The sequence below is a fragment of the Netta rufina genome, assembly GCF_964035555.1.
Source record: "Netta rufina genome assembly, chromosome: 3".
NCBI lineage: Eukaryota > Metazoa > Chordata > Aves > Anseriformes > Anatidae > Netta > Netta rufina.
The window spans coordinates 28,684,626-28,697,945 of record NC_140125.1 but is presented as its reverse complement, the minus strand read 5'-3'; the positions used below and the strand labels follow the sequence as shown (position 1 = coordinate 28,697,945).

The 13,320-nt window shown below is 35.3% G+C and overlaps 1 protein-coding gene across 1 annotated transcript in view; it reads right to left on the bottom strand.

The window, feature by feature from the left end:
* The window catches only part of CHRM3 (cholinergic receptor muscarinic 3), a gene marked incomplete at its 3' end in the record, with an annotated part of 256,752 nt that overhangs the window by 2,699 nt on the left and 240,733 nt on the right, over window positions 1-13,320 (bottom strand). The window lies entirely within an intron of this gene.

Sequence of the window (13,320 nt, the reverse complement as noted above, 5' to 3'; positions counted from 1 at the left end):
CATAATTAAACTTTAATCCTTTTCCCCAAGTATTTATGTAAAATGAAGACACGATCAGAATAGGGATTTAGATTTCCCTTATTTCATTAACTTCTGTGGTCAACTAACTAGATTCATTGCAATAAATCAATTATATCACCAAGCAGCAAGAATTTTGATGAGAAAGTCCAGCGCTGATGGTAACTGTTGAACAAAATACGCTTTCAAAGACAAATGTTTGTTTTCTCACAGAGAACCATTCCAGAGTCAACATATTAAAGCATGAGATAAAAAGGCATAGCTTAATGCACTGGTGTTACACAAAATATTTAACCAAGAAGAGATGTTTTGGTTTTGGTTCTTTAATTTATAATTTTGTCTTCTGTTGAACCATACTTGGTTTTGTTAGCAAACCATAAGACAATATACGATTTTAAGTGGTACAGTTCCTTTGACATATGCTGTAAATGGATCAACCATTTGTTCTTTAATTCATGCACAATAACTAGTACAAAAAAACATTATATTTTGGTACCTAGTATTAATGAGATATTAGAAAAGATATATTTCTCTTTTAATAATAAAAAGGCAAGGTTTAATGATGCCGCCTAATCTAATTTGACCCACTTTTAATGTACTCATCATCATATCACACAGGATGTGAACATAATAACAACATAATACCAGTAAATATTGCTATGGGAAACCACAGGGTTAAACTTAACTCTTCTCCTGATAGAATCTCCAATATTGAAAATTTGGAGCAAGTCTAGCTTTATTACAACAAAACAAGGAGGTGAGAATTTTATAAACTGTAACACAACATTTTAAAAAAATAAATCATAGATTGAAACTAAAATTATCTTTTACCAAAAACTTTAACATTCCAAATTTTATTCTCTTTGCAAAGATCACATAAAGAAAATGTGCACATTTGTATGAAAATTCAGGCAAAAAGACATTCTCAAAATCTGTCAAGCTGTTCCTCTAATATGGTCAGTATTTTTTGCCATTTTAATTGTTCCCTAACTATCAGTAGTACTGACATGTTGAGCCATATGATCACAGAAAATGATTGTAAAATGTTTTTTCTAGGAATAGGTTTCCAGATAAAACAAGGATTTTGAAAAAAGCTACTTCTTTAATTGTTATTATAAATGTTAATTGTATTTTCTAGACCAAAGTGCCAATCTGCTTCAATACAGAATGAACAGTAGTCACTTTGATCTAGCAAAGGAGATGAAATGTTTAACAATTTATATTGTTCGTACAATACTGTACAAACAATATAAAATAAATTAAATGAAAATTAAATCAGGATTTGGTTTTGAAACACTTTTCAGAATTTCTTTTTGACATTGAAATATTGTGGAGTATTTTATATACAATAACCTAACATGCATTTAAAAATTAAAACTTTATTTATTTTTTTTTTAGAGTAAAATTACATTTTTCCACTAGTTGTTTGTTGCTTGGGAAAAGGAAGACTGTGAGGAGCTGAAGTGGCTCCATAGGAAGGAAACAGTGAAAATGAAATAGGGAATCAACTATGCAATATAATTAGCAACAGGCTACCTGTATAATTTAAGAACCGGTTTAAAAAAAGCAGAAAGTTAGAACAAATGCACAACTTTTTAACTAATCACAAAGATTACATAGATATCATATAATATGATGATTATATATATTATAAAAAAAATGTTAATCTTTCTGCAAAATGTGTAAAACTAATTAGAATTTCCCCCATTTTCAGCTCTGATTTTCTCATAGAAAATGAGATATGAACCTAAACCTAGATACGAATAAGGAGTCTGTAACTGCCCATGTTAAATGTTACATTATAGGTGACTATCTAGATATGCATTTGGCTGGTTTTTATGGCTATCACATGCTTGTTCTGCCCAATTGATTCAGACTTTATGGGCATTTTTATTACAGGATTTGAAACAATCAGAATAACGACTCCTATCAGCTTAACATAAGATATACAATTCCGTAGCAGAGATCATTCTACACAATGAAGATTGGTCTCGAATTTGTATCTGCTGCATAAAAATGTGTAATTTATATCTAACACATAATTCATGTAGGAGTCTTCCAAAGGATTTAGGACATGGTAGGTGAGGAAGAGTGGTCCATACAAGATGCTTGTAAACGTGAGTGATGAAGCAGGACAAGGGAAAAGAAGGCACAAGGAAGACATTTGCCAAAGAAGCTATAAAAAAGTCTTTGTCACTTGTGTGGGAATCTGCTCCCTATAAATTAAAAGATGGTGTCAGCAAACACATCTATTTACTGCATACTAAAGAGTTATTACGTTTTACATTAATCTACATTTTTTTTTTCTGCAGAAATTTTACTCTCTGCTGAAATCCATGAGAATGATTATGTCTTGGAACCAGTGAAAACCTGAGCTTTGAACCTGTGGAGCTACCAAAATACAAATGCTATTGGAATAAGTAGTGCACAGTGCATGATGACTTTGGTCAAATACTAAACACCTCTCTTTGCAGGAACTCTAGTTTTCCATGACGACGCAGAGTGAAATGGCTATCAGTTTTAAAGTCAAGTCAGGAGGATTTCCATTATATTGCACAACGGGTGACTATTTTATTCTTCGTTTATGAACAAAGTTTAGTTCGTAAAGCAAATATTTACTACCATAGGTTTCAGCATCTTTAGATATACAGCTAATATAAAGGTGAAATCATGAAGATGGATTTATAGGTTTAAAAAATGAATAAGAACATGCAATTAGACAACAGGTTTCTAAAACAAAGAACAACGAACAACGTTATATGCATTTTCAAGGACTATCTGTAGGCAAGCTCTAAAGGCAAGGCACAGAAAAATGCTATTGGATAAAAAGTACACTACAGCACATTAACCATTCTCTGAGGCATCTTCCATCTCTACTGTTATGTGATATCTAAACAGTCATCTTTTTTCTTCATCCTTGTCAGGCTGCTTTTCCCGAGAAGACCTACAAGAACTTTTCTGAAACAATTTCAATATGTGCTTGTCATCTATTAGAGAAGCTGTGGGACACAACATACTTTTTTCTTTGCTTTCTCATAACACACTACAGACCATAGTAGAGCTGATGTAGTTCAGGCCACCAAACACAGTGTATCATGTCCTCACTGATCCTTACCATACTGCCTCAAAGAAGCTGCAGAAGTCAAATCTGCACAGTGTCAGACTCATCCCACTTACACTAATGAAAGTCTACAGAAAGCCATTTGCAAAAAGGCAGGCAGAGGTCTGGATGAGAAGCACACGCTTGATTTTCATTCACACCACCTCCGGCACACTCACACCTGTTCACCCCTTTGTCTTAATCAAAAATGACATTAATTTACATGTAGAATGTCTAGAAAAATGGAGATCACACATACTCTGAAAGCATAAATGAAGGCATGTGGAAACCCAGTGTACAATAACATTATCCTCTGAAAGAGACGGAGAAGCACAATTAAAGTTCAACTAACTGCTTCCAAATGCATGGGTGAAACAAAAACACAGTTCACTTGCCAGCAAACACTTAAGCAAGCATTGACAATGTTCTCACCAATTGTTTATGGGCCAGAGTTGTTAGGCACAGTGAGAAAGAAATCTTTGCCTAAAACAGGATCGGTGAAAAGAATCCTTCTTGCAATGTTTTACTTAGGAAGCAGGCATCTTTTCTACAGCTGTCAAATAGGATGAAGTCACAACTAGAACAGCATGAGAGAGAGATGAATTATGATATTTGTCAAATATAAGCCAGAAATGATTAATTTTATAGGGCGCAGATCTTCCTTTACTGACTTGAGGGACAGACAGCAGAAGATGAAGGCCACAAAGCATCTCCTTCACACACAAACACTTCTAAAAATGTTACAAGGAACATGCAACATATTCAAATATTGACTGAGAAGTCTGAAAGGTAAGTTTAGATGATGATATTGTTACACTGCTTTTTCATAGCAAAGGCAAGCTAGTATCTTCTCATAGATGAGAAAGGACCAGGGAGAAGATGCTGTCAAAGAGATAAAGGAGATGAAACTTTCATTAAAGAGCAAAAAATAAAAACCAGTGTCCCTTAGAAGCCATGGTAGAATTAACAAAGTAATAATAAAAATAGTTGACAATTCAGTAGCACTTCACATATTCAATACTTAAGTGCTAGCCTTGGAAGTCCAAAAAAGCTATCGCATAAAAGATACAAATAACCTTGCAAAAATTAATGTGTAAATGCATTATCTATCACCAAGGCCACCAGAACAACTGAGAATTCTGATTAATTGTAGACACTGAGATGTAGTTTCAACATAAATTAGCCAATAAAACCTTTCAGAAATGCCATGCCTTGAAAGAGTCATCAGGAGGAAATCTGGGAAAACCTTATTTCATCTGCATCTTTCTGATGCTGAGCATATACTGGAACCAAAGCTTTGCTTCTCAGGTCAGCTCTCCTATCACCAGGCTGCAAAGTAATTTGTCTAAGTCACTGTTTCAACGAATGCCTGAGCAGCCCTTAGTAGCCCAGTAACTGAAGAAGAGGAGGTGCCTATTGCCACCAACCCCAGAGCTCTCTACTGCCGAGTGCAATCTTGCAACCTGTAACTAGTCCTTTTAAATCTCTCAGGCATTAAAGGGACCCTAAGTTAAGCTTCAGCTTTTGAATACTTAAAGGGGACTTATAACAAAGATGGAGAGCAACTTTTTGTTCGGGCAGATAATGATCGGACAAGGGGGAATGGTTTTAAATTGAAAGAGGGAAAATGTAGATTAAAGGTTAGGAGGAAATTTTTCTCTTGGAGGGTGGTGAGGCACTGACACAAGTTGCCCAGATAAGTTGTGGATGTCCCATCCCTGGAAGTGTTCAAGACCAGGTTGGACAAGGCCCTGGGCAACCTGATCTAGTGGGTGGCATCCCTGCTCACAGCAGGGAGTTGGAATGAGATGGTCTTTAAGGTCCCTTCCAACCTGAGCTGTTCTATGATTTTGTGGTTCTGTGATTCAAGTTGATGAGTAACAAAGGAAACTCCATGCAGTGAATTACAAAACTGTTTCCTACAATAAAGAAGCCAAGCCTTTAGAATGCTTAATGCAGTTATCTAACCTAGCACATAAGGTTTGTTCCAAAACTAGTTTGCTAAAATAAAAAATACATATGCATTTCAAAGTTTTCCTGAAATTACTCCCAAGATTACATATAACTATTTTTCAAATCAAACTTAAAAAACAATAACAACAAACACAATCAAGAATTTTTAAAATCTAAACAAAATGAAGATGCAAGTATTTATAATGCTGTTTATCATTTTACATTTGTGATGTCACATCATTGCAACTAATGTAGTGCATGGTACAAGATTCCTTAAGAATGTGCAAGTGATAACAGGAGGCACAGTGCAATTACCAGAGAACAGGACCTCAGATTTACAATGACTTATCTATATTGATGATTAAGTTATTTCATTCTCAATAGAGTTTCACATCTTTGAAAAATGAGAATACAGAGCCATAGAAATTGATCCCACTACCAAATATCATGGCCAGTTGTCTTACATATTCATAGTTGATGCAGACAAGTAACAGGTATACTCTTACACTTTTATGCATATGTAAATAAGTACATAAGACTATATATATACAAATATATCACATATAAAATGTGACAAGAGTATGTGTGTATATATAACTGCAGTTTTAATGTGTGTGTTTATATATATATACACATACATCTGCAGATACATACACAAACACTTTTGTTGCTTTTCCAAATACTGCTATATGGAAAAATTAAATCTTTCACAAATTAGCTGTCAACTTGATATAAATAAAGCTCATTCAAACATATTACTCTAAGGTGATCGTTACAAACACTGCAACCTCAATCTTTTCCATTTTCCATCTATAAAGATGTTTTGCCTAGTCCTACTAAAATTAGCTAGATTTAATAAGTCACGGCTTTAAAATCACTTTTGTGATTCTTGAATTCGATTTACTTATTATTTGCTTATTATGTTGCTGCTGTTAGTGTGCGAAGCCTAGCAATGAGCAAGCTAGACTCATTCTCTATGAGGAAACATTCCCAGGGATGTGGTATCCCAGTCACTGTGGGCCTTGGCTGCTTACACTGCTTTTGCTTATGCAATATGTGGTCTTCCCAACACCCTACTTAATGTAACATGAACATCTCACTGAGAGCTTTTATATTACAGTAGAAATGTAACTTTGAATATGTCTTAATGGCTACTGATTAGAATGGAAACATCTGATTATTTACAGAGCTATAAAAGAAAGAATAAGTCATGTTTTACAACTAGGACCAGAAAAGAAAAAAAATCTCATACATTGCATCTGTTGCCATTTATGTATTGTACATAAATGTACATATGTACACGTACATATATGCCAGATATGTATTTCTGATTCCTTGTATTTAGGACTTCCACTTCCAAACAACTGGATTTGTTACATGAACTGTATAATTCTCCTACTTTTTTTTTTTTTCCAAATATGTTGTATATAACATATATATGTATATGTTGTATATAACAAACATAAATTCTGGTCTGCATAGTTAAGAGGACAGTGATTGTAACAGATAGCCACATTTATTGGATAAGTGTATCTGTGCTATTCGTTATTTATTTGTTTGCTAGCTTCAATGACTTAACACTTGCTCACTCCATGACTTTTAGTCTCAAAATAACCCTATCTTGAAATCCTCTGAAATGATTTCAGGGGCAACCATTTCACTCACTAGGGCTCCTAGTCTCAGTTCTGATATGGCTGAGATGTAATGTCTGGTTTACCACGGATAATAGCAGCAGATTTGCTCAAGGAATGACACTTTTCATTCTAAAGCGCATGCACTTTGTGGTTATTGTCTGAACAACTCCTACATAAGAAAGTGAAACCTTCAAAAGCCAGAGCTTGGATGTGCCTACAATTTTTGATTTACTAAAAACCAAAGCATATTAAATCTTGCTTAATTAAGATTACAGTAAATATTGACTGTCAGCTATAATGGCTAAAACTACAAGGTGCATTCGTATGAAGAGAGGACATTATTTAAATTCCAGTGAGTTTTCCTTTCGGAGAGTTTTATTAAAGTTACACCCCATCTGTCTAATTGATATTGGAGGAAACAGGCATATGGTCTGAAACCTAGTCAGAATTATAATCAAATACTGAGAGTTTAACTCACTTGAACAACCTACTGGCTTTAATGCTATGCATTGCAGGTATCTGGGGACAGGAAGGTTTGGCTGAAGGGTTGCATACTATGTTGAATTTAAACATGAAATTAGATTGAGATTAAAGGAGAAAACCAGCTAATCAGTTATCTTGTTTATGCATTAGGGGTGCATATTTTTCCTCTGAGTAAAAACCTATCCATTTCACTTCAATAATTTATTACATATATATGTTTTAATGTAGTATATTTTAATACTTTGTTACTTACTGTTATGTTGAATCCAAGTCATGATCTCAAATTTCACTGTGCAGGATGTATAGATAGGTTACTTGGCTATCTCTTTACGAACGGCTATATATGTTTTCCCCAGTAACTCTCCCAACAATATATTTAAGTATCACGTACTAAAATGTTAATTGCGTGAGATAAAGTAGTAGGAATTCTTACCCTTAATGTATTTTTCCTAAACGGTGTTAAAGGCTAGAATACCTTGAATTAAGGAAGGAAAAAGATGTGCCTACACAGAGAGAAAAAAATTCAAGACTTCTGAGTGAATTTTTCTTCTTTTACTAAACACCATTCTTCTCTAAAACAATAATCATGTTTGAGCAAATTAATATCAAGAAGTTAGAACTTGTTACAAATCACATGTTAAATGAAACAAGTAAAAACAGTAATGCATTTGTAATCCAACCCTACTTTTAGTAATTCTTTTACGCATTTAAAATCCATATTGAATGTGAATAAGAATATTTACACAGCGTTTAAAAAATTTATAAAGAATAACAGACCTCATCAGAGGATCTCTGCTATCTTAAAGGAAAGTGTTTTAAAACAATGTAGTCAAATGATAATGTAAGAAAAACAAATAAATTTTTGCTTTTATGGTTTGCTCACTGACATGACATACCATCACAGAAAGCTGGAAAATAGAACAATTTATCTTTTTTTTTTTTTTTTTTTTTTTTAATAAGGATCAAAGAAGATAGAGAGCTGGACACCAAGCTTTAAAGAAGGCACCTGACACACACCTCTCAATTGCATTTGTCTGAAAGAAGGAAATGAAATGACAGAACGATGACAAGGTTTGAAACCAGGAAACTGAAAAATATATATATTTTTTCTGGAAATACTTTCCAAGGAGGGAAAATAAATACACCAAACTAAACAAAAACAATAACTACAAGAAAACACACAAATAAAAGCTCAAACTACAGTTTTGATTTTTTGCCTTTTCAAAAACTATAGCTATGGCACTGCACCCAGGTGGTAAAAATGCTCACCACCTAATATAACTTGATGATGGACGGTTTGGCAATTTTATATTAGGTCCAATAAAGTGACTTGAACCATGCTAGGAAACACTTTATTAAGGGAAATTTATTGTTATTCACTTTGGTGATTGAAATATTGTTGCTATCTACCACAGCAAAACCAACACTCCCACATTGGACAGATGGTTTCCTTAAAAAGCTGAAAGAAAAGAAAACAAAACAAAACAAATAAACAACAAACTACAGATAGAGGAAAAAAATGCTAAGAAACATCTACTATCTATTATCTAATGAAATCTGTACAAATATTTGCATAAATACCGACTTTGTTTCATTTTTCACTGGTATTTGTTAAGTTCATCTTTCCATTTATTTGAAAGTGTAGTTTAATACCCACTAGGTGGCACAACAGTTATTCAAAAGCAAAAGTCAGCACTTCAAAACAAAATCTTAACTGGCATCTCATCAAACCTATATGTCTTATATGTGGAAATAATAACTAATCAAATTACATCTACTCCTTGATAAGGTCAGCAACCTATCAGCACCTATAGGGACAGCATATAATCCAATTGGTCTGAACCAAAGCAGTGACCAAATTACCAAGAACTTCGTTTTGTATTGTATTTATTAACTTTTTTTTTTTTCTCTCCACTAGAATAGACAGATCTGAAAGTCCTGGTGGAATTCTGTAATTTAATAAATGGCCTATTCCAAACTCCAACCCCGTGTATGCATGCTGTGAGGAATTTTTAGGCTCTGGGAAACCAACAGTAGCAGTCACTGTGGATTTCAATGAATGCAAACAATTATTCCTTATTCATAAACAGACAAGTAATTAAATAATGTTATCAATGCTATAATCTTTTTTACAGTTTGTGTGCAGTTTTTTTGGTGGTTTGTTTTTTTTCCAGTTACAAAGCAAGATAAATGGAGACATGCCCAAAGAAAATAGTCCTGACAGAGAGGGAGAAGATGCTAATGAGAAATGTATCTTGAGTTACTCTACATAAATGTCTGATGGTAACCCTTGTAGCAGAGCCCTCTCCTACCAGAATTTCATTAGGTCGCTATATATTTGTTGGTTTAATATCTGCCTTTTCTTCCTACGTTATATATATATACTGAGAGATTAAAGTCTTTGAACTAGCCTTGCAAAATCAGTTTTAGTATAAAGAACAGGCATGCAAAAAGCTGTGGTTTTACTCAGTGTGCAGAATGGATGTGCCCCAGCAATTAATCGCAGTTGCACAGCAGAGCTCAGGTTTCTTTAGGACTTTCTTGCCTTATTGTTGTAGGAGGTATGTAGTAAAGGAGGCACAAAGCTGAGGAGGAGAAAGGAAGGACTAATAATTAAGGTAAGTTAAATGCAGAACTCAAGTTCATTTCTGTCATAGGGTTTCTACACAATACAGGAGGAGTGACTTACACAGATTTTTAAAAGGATAAACCTTACCTTAAAGGGATACTGCAAAGTTGAACTTAGTAGTGCACAAGTATTCCTCAACTTTTGTACAGGCAATTTTGCAAAATGAATGATCTTGAAATATTATCTTTGCAGGTTCGCATCTACATGTTTCTAAACTGTTAAAATTCATTCTATCGACTAAAAAAGACCATTTTTAAATTTAGCAATGATGTACTCATCTACTACACTACAAGCTTTGCACTCGGTACTTAGCTAATATTCTCATGGTACACTGTACTTTCTCCTCATTTCTGTTTCTGAGGTTTCATGCATTTTGACATTGAAAATAGAAAGATGCATGGAGATGTAATTATATTTGGTGAAAAGGTTGCTATCTAAGTAACAGAGTTTTGCTTCTAAAATAAGAAGCTAAATTGGACTAGTGATTATCTGTATTTGGTCTTTCAAACCTAAAGAACCTGTGTTTTGCAAACTCGTTAAAGTCTAGGATAATTAGAAAACAACAATCCATGCTGAAAAACAGGACTCCTAGCTTACATAGAAAGAAGATATTTCTCCCAGCTTTGATAAGGTTGCTGAGATGGCAGGTGGAATATGCAACTTTCAGGAAGGAAGTGAAATGCCAGTAAAAAGAAAATCTGCACCTAGACAATTTCTCTCCTAGCCTGAAAGGTCAGAGGCATTTTAATGTTTAAACCTAGAACAGGGATGATTGCTGCATGTGGTTTCACTGAGTCCCATTGACTAATAAAAAGAAGTATTAAAGCTTCATTGAGTATTAAGTATTTCCTTCCATTCATCTGCCTTTTATCATCCAGCTGCTCGATATTGATGCTTTAGTTTGCCACCAAGCTGGTATTTCCAGATTGTTGTGGGCCTATCTGACTAATTTGTTTAATTATTTTTTATTTTATTTATTATTATTTTTTTTTATGATGAGAATTTCTTATTTGTCTGCTATTCAGGAGGATATTTTGTTTGTTATTACTTTTTTTTTTCTTTTTCTTTTTTTTTAATCTTGGCAGTACTACAGTGATACATTTGGGTAAAAACTCCTAGGACTGAGAAATCTTAATTAGGTAGGTACCTACTGCAATCTGTGGACAGACTCTAGATGAGTACACAGACTGCAGATTTCTGCTGGTGGACATCAGAGCAAAGGAGGAATGGAAACCTCACTTGCTCCTCCTCTTGGTACCCTACCCTGATATTTCTTGCAGGTCAAAAGGCTTAATGTAGAAGGGCCATTGTATGGCTCTTGTTCATGAGTGACCTCAGCAACAGCTCTTGGAGAGATCTTAAATTCATTATTCCCTGTTTGCAGAACCTGTGAGCTGGTTCCCTGTGTTCACAGAGAACCTTGTATTGTAGTGTCAATGTACTGTCCTAAAAACCTGCCTTGTGGGCCAAGGGACATCCTTTGAAGAGGATGAGGTGTGTCTAGGGTTTGTACCCCAGGGCCAGGGTAATGGGTGCATGTGCTTGTGAATGCTTGTGTGCCAAAAGCTCTTGAAGACCTACATGAAATTTCCCTGTACAAACAAGAGTAAACTGGATAAAAGAAACTGGATAAAACAAACTGAATGAGACAAACACAGATTTTTAAATACAGTGGAAGGAATGAAAGAAAGGAATGAAACTGAATGAAAGGAATGAAAGAAAGGAGTGAATTGAACAGGTAGACCATGGTAAAAAGATGACAGATGCAATCTGGTAAGTCCTTATGGGAACCTGAAGTCAGCATGGAAAGCAGGGAGAGCATGCAGGCCACTATCCCTCTTGGGACATGGATTCTTGTATCTAAACATAGCAACAAAATCACTTGAGGTAAAAGGACATTTCCACTTGTTCTGGAACAGAGACGGAATTCTCTGTCATTAGTCTTCTCTCTTCCTATGTTAGCCCTCATGGCTTGCTCTGTAAGCAAGCAAGGTTATTAGCAACCACAGCTATAGTTAGGAGAGGAGTCCAGGTGTACTGGAGTAAAGATGTCAAGAACACCTGGGACTTGTTGCCCCCTTCTAGAGAAATAAGCAACTTTGATGATGAATTATTCAAAATGGACCAAGAAAAAGAATTGCTGAGAGCTGCTTGTTCACAGAGCAGATTTGAAACCATTGAACTTTCCTTCCCATATATATCTGACACAAAATGCATGATCATGAACAAATAATTATTTTTATCAAGATTAAAATGTCAAAACATACTGAGTCACTAAGTAGCCTTTTCCCATTTTACCAAAGTCTATGTATAGCAGTGAATGTGGCATGTGACAATTGCATGCCTGAGAGTAAGTCTATAAAATCTTCCTTTGGCACTTGCTCTACTGAGTGCTACATTACTATTACTGCTTTCATGATGCTCACATTGATTCCTCAGCATTTGAATGTGAGCATTGTAATTTTCAGCTACAAATTCCAAATCTTTCTTTTCCCAGATAGATCTGTCAGTAGCAGGATAAAATTCTGGATCCTGAAATAGTTTGCAGGTGAAACTAACATTTTCTAAGCACTTCTCAGGGGAAAAAAAAAAAAAAAAAAAAAAAAAAAAAAGCCTCTATCCTACAGTAACAAGATTTTAGCTTGTCATTGCACAAAGTTCAAAGAGTAGGAAAGGATAGACAAACGTAATGTTAATAATACTAGATATTTACAGTGAGATGAGTGCACAGAATTGCTTCAGCATATCTAATAAACAAATCAACGTCTCATTTTCATGTGTGACAACAAGTGCCAGTGATGACCTCAATGAAGAGAAGGAAAAAGCCACACTGACTCCCTGACTTTCAGGAAACCCACACCTTGTATAAAATAAATAAATAAGCAAATAATTCCCTCACCCATTTGCTTCAGATATACACCATTTCAGCTGAGACTGAGATCTGGTGGCAGATGCTTGGTACGGCAGCATGAAGAACAGAACTAAAAGGAGAACCAGGTTTCCCAAAAGATCAGGAGGAATGGAAAAAGCCAGGTACTCAGCTTGGTGACCCAAGGCCAGGTGACAACAGAGAAATGCTCACGCCTCTAGGTCAAGTCCTTCTTCCTGTGACTCAGCTGCAGCAGCACACACCTCCACCAGGACAAGTGTCCGAGCAAATCCACCATGCCAGCTCCTGAAACAGTCATTGCATGGGATCTCTGCAATTCAGAGAGAGAGCGGGGCGGGGAAACTAAATAAAACAAGAAGACATTAAAAATGACAGACGAGAAAAAGGAAAGCAACTTGTTCCCAGGCCTATCTTCACATCAGTGAATTGCCATCACAGAAGACTGGCACAGATAAGCAGTGGCATATCTGATACAATGATTCTTCTGGCGATACAAGCCGCTGGTGGTGAACCGATCCACTCTGGTGCTGGCCATGCTGAGAGTTGCTTGGGAGGCTGTGGTCACTGAAAGGGAGCGAGTGCATGATATTTTAATAAACCTCTGCATGCAAGG